The 18,508-nt window shown below is 32.5% G+C and overlaps 1 long non-coding RNA gene across 1 annotated transcript; it reads left to right on the top strand.

Annotated features, from left to right (window-relative positions):
• The first annotated feature begins 9,910 nt into the window (after window positions 1-9,910).
• Window positions 9,911-17,862, top strand: LOC143048994 (uncharacterized). The gene is made up of 3 exons (XR_012969983.1): window positions 9,911-10,204; window positions 12,991-13,333; window positions 17,445-17,862. It is a non-coding gene; the product is annotated as an uncharacterized LOC143048994 (long non-coding RNA).
• Window positions 17,863-18,508: the final 646 nt, after the last annotated feature.

Genomic DNA, 18,508 nt, shown 5'->3' with positions numbered 1-18,508 from the left:
TTCGTGTATACGAAACACATTATTTATGTTCACATTTAAAAACCCAGTACCAATGATGAGGTATTACACCGTTTAAAGCAAACAAATAGTGTCTATTTTACTCACATAGATAAAACAGATAACATGAAGGTTAAAGCTGGTTGAAAAACCTTTTTCTATGGAAACCTAAATAGGTACGGACCAACCATCAGTGGACATTTGGTGATAAAGCTTGAAAAACGATAAAATGGACCTATTGACATATGCAGCTATGAAGATCATTTATACCTAGATGTAAAAAAAATACCACATGCACTGTTTTCATATCTTTTTTTATTGTTTTGATACATTTAAATAATTTGGAGAAAAAAAAGACGTACATATACATACAGATATGTGTATTCTCTTGTCTGTCCGTTTTTAGAAGATCGTAATTAAAAACTGGTAATCCTTATTTCTGTTTTATCATTTTACACTCCACTTACAGAGCGCATAACATAAAATGCCCAATTGTTGATCGAATCTGACTACGTATTTATACTAGCGGCATGGCAAAATTGACGTCTGTTTGAGATGTCACCAGGTCTTAAACCTATTGTGTGAGGGGAGAAGTAAATCCGGGTGCAGTAATTTCTCGCTACATTGAAGACCTGTTGGTGACCTTCTGCTGTTGTTTTTTGTTTGGTCGGGTTGTTGTTTCTTTGACACATTCCGCATTTCCATTTTTAATTGTATTTGTTATCCTATGTATATACCAATACAACTGTTTCTTGCTGTTTTAAAACCATAAAATAAAGGGTAACTGTAGGAACTATATACTTTTTGTGACAACACTGTGAGATATATTATAATAAAAAAAGTCATTGTGAAAGACAAACACTTATTTACACGTGTATGTTCAATGTATTACGTAACACTCCATATACCGCTGTTGTTTCGTCATGCCTTTTATCACAAATAGTTAAGATTCATTACTAGGTCAGGTGCCATCTTTTTAACGTCTACTTAACACTGCATGGTATGATAAAGGACCTTTTGAATAAGTTGAAAGACAAATTTTACTGCTTTTTGTAATGATCCAATCTCGGAAAACCCTTATTGTTTATCAAGTTTAAGTATTCAAGTCTTTGTTTGTACACAAAATACGTATTTTGTAGTTAGATAAAAACAACCTACACTTGTCGGTAAGTATGCTTTGCGGAACATATAATTATTTTACGTTATCAAACGATCATAATTAAATCGTGTAAAAAGAGTAAAATCCCTATATTGTATAGTATTTACAATACTCACACAATCTGCTTATAGTTATAGAACATTGACCCCGTGTCAAACGTCTGCTAAATAGAGGTAGGGTTCGTTCAACGGAATTAGCAGAAAAGTAATGTTCCATCTAATGGTTGAGCTAACTTTCTTTTGCATGGGTACCTGACGTTTTATGAACCTTTTGTGATATGTGTGGTTCATAGTGTAGCTAATATAAGTATAAAATATCAGTTGTTTTTCGCAATATCTTGCAAACTTTTAGCAAGTGATGTATATATGTTATAGTTTATATGCCTACTGCCATAAAACTTACTTTTATACCTAGTATTCCGAGGACACCAAATTCATTATTCGATGCTTAAATTACGATAATCTGAAAATAAAAACTGTTATGAGTGCAAGGTCATTATACTAAGTTAATTTTACGATAAAAAAGAGTAAGTTTTAAACTTTCACATATTTAAAACAGTGTCTAGTCCATTGAAAGGCCTAAGAGTCACGTGACGTTGATCAGCGGGAAACGAGATACGGATTCAAATGATCTTATAAATGAAATAAGCCGTACAATTTACTTCTCGTTTTAAACATTTCCAATTGTGATTTGTTTTCAATGTTTATAAATGTACGGTATGATAATAAACCCCTAACGGTAAGGATTGTGCCTGATGTTTATATGATGAAATCATAATCTTTCAGTCAGTTTAATTGAAGTCTGGAGCTGGCATATCAGTTAACTGCTAGTAGTCTGTTGTTTTGTATTATAGTCATTTTGTTTATTTTCTTTGGTTACATCTTCTGACATCAGACTCTGACTTCTCTTTAACTGAATTTTAATGTGCGTATTGTTATGCGTTTACTTTACTACATTGGTTAGAAGTATAGGGGAGGGTTGAGATCTCACAAACATGTTTAACCCCGCCGCATTTTTGCGCCTGTCCCAAGTCAGGAGCCTCTGGCCTTTGTTAGTCTTGTATTATTTTAATTCTAGTTTCTTGTGTACAATTTGGAAATTAGTATGGCATTCATTATCACTGAACTAGCATATATTTGTTTAGGGGCCAGCTGAAGGACGCCTCCAGATGCGGGAATTTCTCGCTACATCGAAGACCTGTTGGTGACCTTCTGCTGCTGTTTTTTTTTTTTATTTGGTCGGGTTGTTGTCTCTTTGACACATTCCCAATTTCCATTCTCAATTTTACAGGTATATGTACCTTTGTCGAAACAGCAGAACTCAGACTTAACTCATTATGATTTCCCTACCGTTGTTGCTGTGTTTACTCCTATTTTTTAATGATTGCCATCATTGTTTGGAAAATCAATTATTATTATTGGTAACGCAAATATCTTTAAAATGAATTAATTAAAAAATGTCATTCAATTGTTTGTTTACTTTCAAAATGTAATTAAGAAACTGCATTTTTTTATTATTTGTATCTTATGTTAATAGAGGCAACAGTGGTTTACCACTGTAAGTAATTCCCGAATCTAAGGAGAGAAAAAAAATTTGGGTTACAAACTAAAACTTTTAGAAAAGGACATTGCAGCATGCATATAAACCAACTACAACACAACAACTGTCATTTTCCTGATTTAATACAGGTTATTTTAAGAAAATATGATAGGTTGCATGTGATAGTGTGACTAGATCAAACCTCGCGCTATTTTCAGAAAACGCAAATTAACAAGAACTAGCCAAACTCTATTATACTTTCAATCATTTGAATGCACAATACCATAAGGTGATTAGGCAAGAACTATTTCTTTACGAATACGATCGTATTATAAATAAAAGTAACACGTTTGTAATTAAGTTACTTCTTTCACAACGTTGACGTCAACAGATGTTTGATATTTACATTAAACATGTTAAAATTTACATACAAGTTATAAGAGTATTAATTTTCAAATGTAAAGCAAATATAATAGGTCAACAACCAATTCAACTTACGTGCTTTATATATAGTTAAATGGTTTATTTCGTAGCGTTATTCAAATTAAAGTACAATGCATGCATTAGGTACCTTAAATAAGCTGCTACTATTTAGTTATGCCTTCAAACAAACTAGATTTATTAAATATGATATGTACGTACATACGTTCAAATGATCGTAATTGAACTATTTCAGAGCATTGACTTGTCGGAAAAGAATGAACAGAATAACAAGACATTCGAAATAATTAATTAACTGTAAAATATAAGTCCAGGAGAGAACCAAAGACGAAAATACAAATTCATTAATAAAAAAAAAAAATCTAACAACAACGACAAATATTTAACAACAAAAAACAAAACAAATAACAGTACACAAACCATACAGTATAGAGAAAAAAAAACTAAAGACTGATATGATCTGATTACCATAATATTTTCTGAACATAGATCTATATTTCACGTCTAAATATATACGTACAGAAAAAAAACATTGACCTCATGTTGACGTAGAGAAAATATGTTTTCCTACTTAGTATACAAAATTTTGGTATAATTTCTTTCAATAAACCTGTATGCTTGATTTTCGATTGTGATGAGACTATCATTAAAGCTAGAGGGTTAGCACTATAACACCAGGTTTAATCCACCATTCTCCATATTTGAAAATGCCTTTACCAAGTGTGGACAATGACATTTCTGATCCATTCGTTTTCGATTCGTTTTTGTAACTTGAGCCGCGTCCGATAGAAATCGACCTTATGCAAAAAAAACTCAATTTAAGTTTTGTTCATATTAGTTTTGCTGATAGACATACAATTTGAATACAAAAGACCGTTTTAGTTTTTTTTTTTTTTTTAAAGTTTTGTCATTTCAAAAAATTTGACGGACACATATTATGAACATCAGATCTCACGACAACGTCGTGAAATAAACGTTATCGTGCATTAATTTATTCTGTATCGGTCCTTTTCTCGTTGTAAAGAGAAATATGAAAACATAAATGTGTATACAATATTTTATTTAAATTATAAGATTGTTAATATGAAGCAATACATGATTCTCAAGGTTTTAATCTTACTTTAACCAGTATGTGTAAAATGTTACTCCTCTGAAGCACAAAATTCGTCACGGAAATTAAACTGAACGGACTTTATTGTACAGATAACGCATTCTCTCCTCTGTCGGCCCTACTGGCTGAATAACTTCTGGAAGTGTCGTGAGCAAATCCGGAAGGTTTGTGCCTTCCTTTAGAAGAACAGTCTTTTCTCCGGTTGATCAAGAGTGTCTCTCGCAAATACGACTCCGACTTCGTCACTGGTAAATCTGAAGTGATAGAATTCTCCTATACCTCTGAATGGTTTAAAATATTTAGTAAAGAAATAATCCCATCTGTACCACTTTAAGCTGTTTTTGTCATCGTCATTTTCATTGTAAACTTCTGACCTATTGCATTTGGCAGAATTGTCAACAATTTTAACCAGTTGCGATACGGTGTTTACGTCCGACTTTATAATTTCAAAATGCCAAAACATGGGTCACATAAACCTTGTCTGTGCCTGGCAATCATAAAATGAAAATTAATAGTTTTGTGTAAACCCTTTGCGCACCTTCACAACAGATAATGTATAGTAGTTTTATTTTTGTTTTGTTCCACGGAATTATCAGCATGAACATGATACGTCTTTTCACCGTAAGTATTACCATGCGGATAATGGTGGAGCATCCTTTCTCCAAATATTTGAACCTTTCGAGGTGTTAAAAAATAAATAACTTCAACTTGTTGAGACGAATATGGCAAGTTTACATATTGTGAAAAGTCAAAAGTGTAATGAACATTTTCAAAATATTTTGAACATGGAGTGTAAAACTTTCTTATTGGAGACTCAGCTAACTTAAATTCATCACGTGATTTTTGTGTACATAGTTTATAATACTCATGCTCCGTCCGCGCAGACTGTATGTGGTCAATTAATTTTTAAGTTGTCAGTAATTTCGCGTCTTCTGAAATAGATCCGGAAATATCCTCCCTCAACTGAAAGCACGTTTTACACAGATCCGTCTTTGGTTTCATCAATTGAATATGAGGGTAACATGCATTCCAAACTTCTTTAAGAACGGTTTGTTGAACATATTGTTGTCTTGAGTAAACGCATGAACTAACATATATAGAGTGTACATATTTCTGGCTCTCGCGGCAAGGTAGAAAAATAGGAGGAGTACTGTGGGTTGCCCGAAGCGCAGCCGGGAGAGGGAGACCAAATTTTTCAGGATACCGCTTGAAAAAAATCATCGTATTTTCAATCACTTCAAATGAATGTCCGTGATTCGATTTTCTTCCACTAAGACCACGTGATCGAGGGATTACGCCATTTGCATTTAAGTGTTGTTTTTAACTTTTGAATTTGCTCCTCCCAATGTTATAAATATTTCTCCATGTGAACTCGCATATATGAACTCCTTGAAAAGAATATCGGTATCGTTTTCGTTCTCTCTTTCCTCCTCTGAAAAACGAGTCTGTTATTTCTAAGTTTTTTTAATTCTGAAAGCAAATATATGTCATGCTCTGCTTTTGTAAATTCACAAATGGAAAACGATAAATCATAGGACTATTCTCTAAATGTGGAAAGCTTTGTAAAACATTTTTTGGTACAATTACAGTCGTTAGCAAATAGAGCATTTATTCGAAGTCGGTAAGGATACTCTAATTCATCATTTTGATTTATAGAACATTTATTTTCCGATTTATCTTAAATGACGGAAGCGGAATAAAATTCCCGGGCTCTAGCTTCAATTGTGTCACCTGTATTTTCAAAATCAGATTCGTCATTTTCAATATCGGAATCGCTGTTATCAGGCACATTCAGTTCATTATTGCTTGATGCCAAAACCTCTGGTATTGACCCTAGATATTGTTCAAAACAGGCAACTGCTTTATTTTCTATGTCTTCGCATCCTATGTTATTGAACCAGTCCATTTCAGAAATGTACTACAACATTACAAAGGAATAAAATTAAAGACAAATTGAACCAAGAGAATTTTTCTTTACGACTGGTTGTCGCGATTTGCGCCCTTATAATTCACCAATGATTTGTGACAGGTAGATCAAAATCTTAAATACTATCTATTTAAATTATAATAGTTCAAATTTCCAAATAAACTATTTTTCTAAATGAAATTTTGGTTTATTATTTATTAATCCGACATCACAGTTTACATCTTTCAAAATTGATACTTTAATCACGTAGACGGACGGACGGATGCAAAATTGTAAGACCCACGGATGTATAGATCGGGAACTTTATTGCCCGAATCGCGGGCCCGAATTCTAATTTTGAAGTTGTTTGTATATGAAAAAAGAGGTATAAAAGGTTTTAATTTGAAAGTTATTAGTTTTCGAAATACATGTACACATGTATTATGCAAATGTTTCCCACTTTCTTCCAATTTCTAAAAAGAAATGTCATTGAACATAAATTACACGCAAAACCTTTCTAAATTTCTGAATGGATAAGAACAGATAAATTGCACGCAAATAGTACAAAAAATCAACCTAGAGCACGTCTTGGTCTTTGTTTAATATTGTATATTTCTTTTTAGATTTTCCAAAATGCAACGGTACAATGATATGAATAATGTTTGACTTAATTTTGTGTTTGCGTGTGTCGCTGTGTGTAGCAAAGTTTTGCACTACATCACAAATTCGTTTTTAACTACCAGAAATAGTTTTTAAGAATATTACTTTGGTTTAGTTAAGCTTATGAATTGTATACAATTATTTTTTACTTAAGACAGGTGTGCTATGACACTGGACGAAATGAAAATAAATTTTACTAAAATAGATAGAACTTTCACTTTGTATAAAATGTAAAAATAGATCGTGAACGTAAAAATAGTTCAATATATGGAACGTATTATAAAATACATACCTCGGCAAAACAACGTATTCCTGTTAGCCAAAACTGATATCAAGGTTGAGAAATATATTAATCAAGGAATGACTGTAATATTTTTTTCTGTTTTTTTTTTCTTTTTTCAGAGCCAGTCTTCTCTAACATACGCACCGTTTCTTGTTTGTCGTCTTAAACCGGTCTATTTATGATTTCTAGGCATTTGTCGTCTCAAACATGTACACTATTAAATGTCGCCTAAAACATGTGCATCACTTGGTATATGTTGTCACAAACAATTGGAACATGTGCATCAGTTGTTGCTTGTTGTCTATTTCTAGGCATTTGTCGTCTCAAACATGTACATAACTTGGGGTAAATTCGTTACATAGTCATTTACTGACCGGGTAAGGAATTTATCTTGATCAGTAGGTTTGATACCTGACTCGGATTCGCCACACCAGGTATCAAACCTACTGACCGGGATAAATTCCGTACCCAGTCAGTAAATGAATATGTAACTAATAATACTGAATCCGAAAACTGTAAGTGACATATACATGTACGAATTTATTGAAATATGCTTTGACCCGAAACTTGTTGATCATGGGTAAAAGTAATTATGTCGAAAAAAGAGTCTGAAATGGTGTATTTGTATTATAGATACCAGCTATCAAACTGGACCATTCTTCAAGAAATATAGATAAAGAGTATCTTGCAATGCGTCCTTTCTTTTATATTGCTGGGTCATCATGAAAAGTCCTACATTATTCTCCACTTCTGTGTACTATAAATATAACAAAGTAATAACAATTATATCATAACAATTATTAAAGATCGGATCATTATCATCATCATGCATTGTCAGTGCAACAAACATTGAACAAACAGACAAGCAATATCTTGTATGATGTGCATCATCAAATATAATCTAGATAAGAGAACATTTGGTAGCTCTCATATTCATTACCTTAACATATGGCTCAGGTTGTCGCCAAATTTCAATTTTAACTGACGTTTACTTTTTTTGAATTATGCGGCTGTGTATTTATACATCATGCAGAGTCAAACGACTTCTCGAATTGACTTTGATTAGAAATTGGGAGGAATTATAAAGAAACTTTATATAAGAGCTAGGGGTTGTTAATGTTGTATAAAATGCAGTTAACTATTTCCTTGGTGATCTAATAATTTTTGCACAGATCATGATATTAGTTTATTTAAATAAGTGTATATATTTTTTATTGTTATATCTTGAAATAAAAGAATCAGTCATTTATTACGTTCAATTGAACAGTGACATTCTTAATATATGCGTAGTTCATCATTTTACATGATTAAGATAATTCGTGGGGTGGCAAGTTACAGCTTCGAAATATCAGATTATATATTATGATGTGCTGTTTCTGCTTTCCTTTCAACCTATGGAAAGCAGATAGAAATATGTCTTAAAACACGTACGATGTTGAAAATAACCGATTCATGTGTCAAGAATATTTTGATTGTGCTTGGTTGTTGCAGACATTTACCACTTCGAAGTCAGAGGTAACGTGTGCTTTCTTGGACTAATAACAATCAACTAATCCATTGGGGCAAAATTAGGGCAGAAACGTTAAATAATTTAAAACAGAATGCTTAAAGTGTAAAAAAAACCTTTACATTTATACATACACAGTTTATTTACTGTTCCCCTTTTCTTGTTAAATTTGTCTGTTTTTCCTGAACTGTAGATTTTTGTAATTATCGAAATTGTGGTTTGTTTAATCTAAGTTCTTCATTGTAAAAATAAGATTATAACATCTTGGTTTCTTTTGTATTTCCTACTGTGACGGCATACAAAAGGGCGACCAATTCTATTGACGTCAAATAGAAAGAACAAATCTTTTTGCAGATCACATCAAATGAAGGAATACTTTTACCCGCACATTGTTTCAAAATCTTTAAAATAACCCTATCAAATCTCGTGTAATACGATAGCTATCCATTCCCGACAGTTAAATTTTAATTATTCAAAAATATAACTATCTCGGGTGGATAAATAGCATATCAAACTCTATCCAGTGTGAATTCTTTATTTATCAATACATGTTAAATATTTCAAGCATATGTTCGTAAAGATTCATCGATGTAAATGGTTGAAATAGGTATGGGTTAATCACCTTAAACGAGTATGCATGCAGATGATTAAGAAATAAAAAAATCTGATGAGATACATTGAAATTACATTTTCTACACAGTAAAATGCATGTACCAAGCTATGAATGTGACAATTGTTGTCCATTCGTTTGATATTATTGTTAAATTGTATTGCATGGATGTCAATATTTTCGTATATCATATCTTTTTTTATTATCGAAGGGGGTTTATCAATATAAAAATTGAGTTTCGGGTAATTTGTTTTATCTTTATATAGTTGTTACACACTCTTTATATAAACCAATGCCTATAAATAGCGAATACCGTTGTCCGTTGTTTTGATGTGTTTGAAAATAACTACTGCATATATTTAACTTGTTTTAAATATCAGCCAGCATCATAATGAAAGATGGAACTGAGATATTTTTCGAGCATAATCTATTTTTTGAATATTCACATTCTTTATTCACATTTTTTTCTAAACGATTTTATTTGAAGGTATATGTTAACATTCTCCATTTAAATGTCTGTTAACGTTTGTGTCAAATTTCTTATGTTAGTAAACTATGTTGATGTTATGATAATACATCTAAATATAGACGTTTACCTATTGAATAGATTTAAACATTTTAAATTACATCGAAGTTATAAATAAATGATATCGTGACTTAGTTTATTTTGATATCGAAAGTGGAAATTCCTGTTGGATTGTTTGTAAGCGTCCATTTTATATAGTATATATTTGTAGCTAGAGTTAACTTTTATTCATAAATTATTCATGCAGCAATGTAGATAATTTATATCGTAAACACATCTTTAAAATCAATCAATACATATAACGGATTACCAAAATGTTGAGTTGTGTAATCGGTTAACAACACAGAGAAAACAGTATTTATTCATGTGCATATAGGGACAGGTTGATTGTGATATTGAAAGTGTAAAATCCTGTTGAATTGGATGCAAACGTCCCTTTTATAAAAAAAACCATTTGTAGCAAGGGTAAGTTTTTATTCATGTAAGATTTATTGCTGGTATGTAAATACATACACAGATTTAAAAACATAATACATACATATATATTACATATTACGGATTACAAATCTGTCGAGTAAGGTGAATGGATTACAACACAGAGATTACAGTGTTTATTCAGGAATCTCAGAGGCTCACATTGGGGAATTAATTACGTGAATCTGTCAATAATACCTCGTTAATACAAAATCACACAATTAACACTTGAAATACTAAAATGTAATGTTTTATTGTTTTCATAAAATTATGTTCACAACAAATTATAAACTCCAATGCGGAACATATCAGGTTGGGTTTTTGAATATTTGTGTTGTTGAAAACAAAGCCATTCACACACATAACAAGAAAAAACATGAAATCTAAAACATGTTTTGAAAAAAAATGATTTTAATGGGAAACAATTTTCAAAACGAAAAGCTGCATTTAACATGTGTAAATCGATTTTCTCAAAATATTTAGAAATAATACACATGTAATAAATACACATGATGCATTGACAAAGACAGAGTTAATCCATGATATAAGAGTAATGCAGGTCTCAGACAGGGTATATACTGAGATCCAGGGTTACGGCTTAAATCCCATTCGCCTTCAGCTCACAGAATATAAACGCTAAACTGGGATTGTCACAGTATATACCCTGTATGAGACCTGATTACATTAAAATATAGCATGAGTTCGAATATAGGCAAGGCAAGAATTAAATTTTGCCTACGCAAACATGCAGATTTATCATCGTTGTGCTGATATTTAAAATAATTATAAATATAATATGTTTGTTCAGCAGTGTATCGTCTTCATTGGTGATCCAACCACTGGATCTTTCGTAGATATGTTACTTGTTTAGGCCACACCAATGTGATATATAGTTCTTAGGAATTTACCCCTTCTGATTTTTCGAAATCAAAGTTGTCAACCAAAAAAACTACCGCTTCCGTATTTTTTTGGTCCGCATGCCGCTCCGAATTAGTCTTGCCTTGAATGTTTTCTCTCACTGACGCTTTTCCCCCCTGTAATCAAAGCTGGGTTCAAACGCACGTGTGATCAATCAATAAAGAGTGAAAGGAAATATAAAAATCAAAATGTCAAGCCATCAGTTATTGTGGTTTCGACTCAATGCCAAAGACAGGCAATCATTGAAAAAATGGCTAACCATTGTTCGTCTTCATTTACATATCTTTTATGAAGCCAAAAGGGTAAAGTTTGTCAATATATCGATATCAAACACATACACATTCGTTTAACAGCCGTCGGCATCACCTCTCATAGTCCGAGATTACTCTGACGTCCAACGGCTACTTTTTTCACAAAAGCTGGGGCTTGGGCTTGTCTGGCAAAATAGCCGATTGACGTCAGAGTGATTTCGGACTCTACCTATCAAAGTTGGCACTGGCATGGATATGTCTGTGTTGGGATAGTTAAACTGTAAATTTGTGAATTTTAAAATAGATAGAACACCCTCCGATCCAAACAATAGTTTAAATGAATTACCCACAGGTCCCCCTTAAAAATGTGTTAATGAAAAAGACAATAGAACTTCCTAAAAAATCTAAAACAAAATCGTGTGAACAGGGCAAGGAGATATTGATAGGCCCAGAGAAACTGTTGTTTGACCTCATTGACCTGGCTAGTACTGTAGAGTGTAGGTGGCCTTCAGAAACTGTAGAACCAGGGGAAATTGTGCATAATAAACTTCAAAAAGCTTTTAAGTTTGTGGATTATAGACCACATCCATATAAAAGACTGCTATTTACTATGAAATATGTCAAAATCCTACTATCAAAATAAAATCTATCCCATATTAAAATTTTGTTCATTCACCCAGAGTGCACTAACAATTCACAGTAGTAGCAAGTTTTGATGAGAACACATATCCTTCTGTTTGTCTTTTAGTTTCAAAGCATAGCTCTTAATATAACAATAAGGAGATGTGGTTATTTGCCAATAACACAACTATCCACCAAAATTCAATAGGAGTAGATGTTAGCAATTATAGGCAACCAAAAATTCTTGAACCATGAGAAAATCACATGTTTTGTGAAGGGACTTTCCAGAATTAATTTTATGTAGTGAGGAAGGCACCTGTATTTAAATTTGATGGGTGGTATTTTAGAAAAAAATTGCTGCCCTTGAATATTTAAATGAAATATCCAATTTAAAATGTATGCATGGTGGGGTCAAATAAAAAATGCTTTCTTTCCCTCTCTTCCACCCATTACATTTATTTTAGGAATAGCCCTTGTTCTAATTTAACCTTAAACATTGTCAAAAAAGGCTATTCATAAAAAAATTACAAACTGAAAGTATAAATTCAATAAATGTCATGTGTTTTGCCTGCTCTTTACATTTGTGAAGGTCATTGGTATTGCCATTTCTAAGTCAGATTTGTTTCAAATATTTGCTTCTGACGTTGAAAGAGTCTACAGTTGTTTGCTGAGAGTCAGAATAAAGTATTCAAATGGGATAACAAGCTTCATGCACCAAAACATCAGTGTTTTTCCTTCTTATTCTGTTTGATGAAAAAAAAGATATCGCTCGCTCCTCTTGCAGACCACTCTCCTGCCAAAAACTCATTTTTAAGATTTTTTTAAAAACAACAAAATTCGCTCGCTCGCCCCATATTTTTTAAAGCAAATGTCCGAAGAACTATTTATCTAATTGGTGTGATGTGGCCTTAGATGTTTTAAAATATATTGTATATACACGTGGTTTGCATTATTTAAGTAATATTGCACAATATATTCAATTTATAGTTCACAGCCAAGATGAATCGGAACTCAAGATATGATAGAAAGGATGACGAGCAAAATGTACGAGGATTAAGGAAAATAACTTACTGGGAAAAATACTGCGTCAAACGTTTTCCTTATCCAGGAAGGCGCAGATACACAACATCACTTTACCAGTCTGAAGACGTAGGAATCGCAATCTCAAATGACGTTTTCGGACTAACAATCAGTCAGTTCGAACGAGTGTATAAAGATTGTTTAGACCGACGGAAAACACGAGAACAATATATAATAATTCTAAGATATCAAGACAAAACTTCGGATGAATATATGGAATACTTACAGGACAGTACAGATTACAATAAAGGTAATAACATATTCATATTGAAAAATATAAAGAAAATCACAACGGAAGATTAATGTTAATATTTTACAAATAAGGAATATCTTTTAACCAAAGAATAATATACTTAGTTTAAAATTGGAAACTTAAGTCAGAACCAAGTGGAAAACTTAATTATTTCATATACATCTGTTCATCCCTTAATTAAAGATTTACCTAACTTTAGTGCTGCAAAATTTTGTGTTTGTCTTTTAACACGCAATGCTGTTCAACATGTCAATGTCAGGCAGGATTTCTGTGTCTTATTCTCTGTATTTTATAAAAAGAAAATATTGGTTTGAGTGACATTTAAATACACGATACGAACATTCAAAGACCATTTAGTGTCATGCGATCTATTCGATTAAACTATTTCAACTAGTAGTTTGAACAACTCGAAGGCTGTAGCCGTTTTGTTTTTATTTACCTTTATTTTCATCTTAGCATGCACATTTTAAATTAAACGTAAGATGTTTTTCACGAGATGAACACAAAATCAAACGTTAGATTCCGAGATTCAATAAAAAATGACATTATTAACAGAATAACATTTGACCTATAGAAAAACTCGTGGCAGGCAACACTGCGTAATGATTTATCACTTGAATCAAAACCTAAATATTGTTTTTTTTTATTGATGAGGATAAGTATCACGAATAATATAACTTCAGAGCAAATTCAAAAAGGGAAGGTCTATAAAAACTGTTCCAAAATCAAACGGATTAAATTCGACCTAATTAAAATAAATATTAATATACCTATTAATGTATTTTAAGATTAAAAAGATCTATTCGACAATACAGTACATGTTACAGAGTTTTCTTTGTCTTCAAGTTCAGATGAACATGGACAGGATGTTCCCTATAAAATTTAGGTATTCCACACCCCAGAGTACACGCAACTGTCAAATAGAAATTACTGCTTAACCTGTTATCAGCCGTACAACTTATCATTTGACTGAACATGCTTATACAATTTAAAACATGTGTTGATAAATCTTCATTTGATGATCAATGAAAAATTGAATGAAAATGGATTATCTTCATCAAAATTATGCAGTTGATTAATTTAACATACAAAGAAATTGAATAATTCCCAAAGATTAAACGAAAATGATTATCTTTTCAAGGAATAGTAAGTTTGTTCACATTTCAGGCAAAATTTATACTTTAGAGATAGTGTCAAGACATATTCGGACATTTTTTAGATAGTCAAGAACATGTCAAGACAGATCGAGACAAATTAAAGAGAGTCAAGAATTAGTCGAGACTAAATTAGACGCCTATCAGATGAAACATGAAATGACAAGAAATTTTAAGACAATGTTCATATTGTCAAGACACTTGTCAAGAAAAATCAAGAACCTTATTAGACAAATTCATACTATGTCAAGATGTTGTTCAAATTATACAGGCAAATTAAGAATGTCGAGTAAAAATTCTTGCATAACTTTCGTAGAGGATGAACTTGGCCACAAATACATGTACATTTTGTTTCATCCCATCGACAAAATATAATTGAACCACTACTTAAAGTATCTGAGATAAGGAATTGATCACTAAGACGTAACCTGGTTCACATTATCAAAGAAATGATGGCGATGTCAGGTTAACCACGTATGACTGACATATGGACCTTGCACGGCTACTATTTATTTACCCAAATATAGCTATCAAAGAACTTACGATAAATGAGATGCGAAGGATATCAAAGGGGTATTCAAACGCACCGGTGAGAAGCTAGTTCACATAACGAATAAAAAACTTATACAGTATTCGAGTCACTAAAAATGAACATGAAGTCATGGAAAATAATTTTATGACAATGAATATATATATATATATATATAAGTACGTCTGAGTCAGTGACAACCCTACAACAAATGTATCCATCGGATCGCCATCAATGATGGTGATACATGGCTGTGTACATAATGTATATACAAATCGTCTAAACATCAACCCAACAATGTTAGATCTGTAAGTTTGCTTTCGCAAATTTTTGGTTCTTCCCTCGCCGGGATTCGAACCCATGCTACTTTGATATCGTGACACCAAATCGCCTGCACTGCAGCCGTCTCGCTAGACCACACGACCCAGGTGCAGTGCAGGCGATTTGGTGTCACGATATCACAGTAGCATGGGTTCGAATCCCGGCGAGGGAAGAACCAAAAATTTGCGAAAGCAAATTTACAGATCTAACATTGTTGGGTTGATGTTTAGACGAGTTGTATATATATATATATATATATATATATATATATATATATATATATATATATCATGATGTATAAGTACCCGGCCACGTTCACTTGTATTGTTTGTCTATCTGATGAGTTGAGCCTTTTTCAACTGATTTTTATAGTTTGTTATTATGTTGTACTGTTATACCACTGTCCCAGGTTAGAGGGATGGTTGGGATCACGCTAACATGTTTAACCCCGCCACATTATTTATGTATATGCCTGTCCCAAGTCAGGAGCCTGTAATTCAGTGGTTGTAGTTTGTTTATGTGTTACATATATGTTTTTCGTTCATTTTTTTCAAAATAAATAAGGCCGTTAGTTTTCTCGTTTGAATTGTTTTACACTGTCTTATCGGGGCCTTTTATACCTGACTATGCGGTATGGGCTTTGCTCATTGCTGTACGGTGACCTATAGTTGTTAATGTTTGTGTCATTTTGGTCTTTTTTGGATAGTTGTCTCATTGGCAATCATACCACATCTTCTTTTTTACATTGGATTGGTAATGGAAAAAACTTCCTCCGGTCAACTTGTGTTGAAAGAGTATACACATATCAAGATATCGTCCAGGACACTTGCACAGTTGGTTCCGATAGGAATAGCGACAACCGGTCTCCATACTCAACAAATATGTTGTGAATGAGATAATCCTCATATCTATTACCTTTTGTTTTGAAAAGTATGTTTCATTTTCTCAATGATTTGAGAAAAATATACCAAATGTTTATCCAAATCGATACAAATATAGCGTAAATTACCATTTGATGGTAGGAAAGATCTGTGTAATATAACGTTCAAACATACATTAATGTCTACTTGAGAAGGTCTGTGTTTGTCATATATTTACAATTGCATAATTCTAAGGTGAGTGGGCTCATGCTATGAACTGGGGAAATGCCAATACAAATACCTTTAGTTTGGTCATATTACAAATGTATTAAAGGCCAGCTGAAGGACGCCTCCGGGTGCGGGAATTTCTCGCTACATTGAAGACCTGTTGGTGACCTTCTGCTGTTGTTTTTTTATTTGGTCGGGTTGTTGTCTCTTTGCCACATTCTCCATTTCCATTCTCAATTTTAAGTTTTTTTTTATATTTCGTGAACATATTTTTGGTTCCTTAGACACGTAAGACAAATACCATCAACATAATATCATCAAAATGTTGAACTTTTGGTATGGACAAAATATGTGTTAAGTTGAATTGATTCTAATTCAGAGAAAGTTGCTAAACCTATGAGCACATATTATCAACTTTAACTTCTTGATTTCTTTTTCTTATTTTAGGCAGAAAATAAAAGAAATATTTACGAGATTAATAATGCAATACAATCATTATTTACACCTCATGTATTATATTGAACTTGACATGATAGATATAAAGGATACGATATAAAGCAATGCGTCATTTACAGAAGTAACATGTTTTCGTGGTCTTAGATCTTAGGATACAAGTATCGTCGTACACATTGTAATGTCATCGATATGATCTTTTCACGATTGTGACATTTTGATGGACTGTAAATGCGCATGGCAGTTGGTGCATGCATAAGAGGAAACGCTTCCACTTTGGGTACAAACGGTTATATTTGGTTTGCAGTTCATTTCATTCCTTAAGTTTTACTTTTTTTCCTTTACATATCTCTTTTCGATTAAAGAAAAGTAATTATCGGTGATTAAATATCGTCATAGCGTTCGATTCACGATACTAGATACCGACTAGATATACATTTAACTCACTATTGATGGTGCAATATAAAATTCCGTTTGAAATAATCAGCAGTGAACAAAAATATATGTATGTAAATGCTATGACAATTTTTAGATAAATAATTGAATAAGAATGTGTTTTATAGATGACGTGTTCTGGACGGGAAAAGATTTGAAGGACGTATACTTATACGAGCGCTTAGTGAAAACAGCTGGTACTGAAGAAGAGATCCGTAAAAGGCAACAATTATTTATCATACAAGAAATTATACAAAATAAAATGATGCTAAAATCAAGTGCAATGCCAACATTATTATGGAGTGGAAGTTTAGCAGAAGGTATAGATTTACCAGGTAGTGATATGGATATAATGTACCTCATCAAAAATGTAGACATAATACGTGATGTAAGGAATATCAAACACTCAGTACAACGGACAACACTGGTTATGGAGAATGATAATGATCATCCTGGATTTACTAGACTCCGATTAATAGCAGGTGGGGATGGGGAATCTTTCTTTATAAAACCCTATTGCTTTGAAAGTACAAGACAAGGTTTATATTTGTCAGTCAACTTATTTGTTAATAAAATAAATAAGACATTCCCTAATTTGAATCTCTCATCTCACGGCCCCTGTTTATCAGATAGAGATCAAAGCGTGGATATGGCATTTTGTCTACGAAGTAAATACCTACCTTACAATGCATTATCCTGGGTATCGCGTCACCGAGTGCAATGGCCGCCTAATTCCGTAATTGATACTACCAAAAACTACGGATGTTTGTTAGTACCTATTGGACCAAGCAGTTTGCCAGATTGTGCTATATTATGGAGATTATCTTTCTCTATGGCAGAAAAACAACTTGTACATTCGTTTAACTTCACTCAACTGTTATGTTACTGTCTCCTTAAACTAACTTTAAAGCATATTGTTAACGCGCACAAAGATACTGAAGGTTAGTTGTGTTCTTACTTTCTGAAGACAGCACTATTCTGGGTCTCAGAAGAAGTTGATATTGACACATTTCACTCATCTAAATAATATTCTTGTTTTTGTCTATGTCTTAGTAAAATGATTTTATGGGTAAATAAATGTTATTGTCCAAACTATTTTATTCCTGAGCATAATATGTTCCGAGGAAAAATCAATGCAGACAATAATAAAATACTAATTATTGTGTTGAATAAAATAAAGTGTGACGGAATT

This window comes from Mytilus galloprovincialis, chromosome 10 (genome assembly GCF_965363235.1).
Source record: "Mytilus galloprovincialis chromosome 10, xbMytGall1.hap1.1, whole genome shotgun sequence".
Taxonomy (NCBI): Eukaryota; Metazoa; Mollusca; class Bivalvia; order Mytilida; family Mytilidae; genus Mytilus; species Mytilus galloprovincialis.
This window is presented reverse-complemented; position numbering and strand designations above follow the sequence as displayed.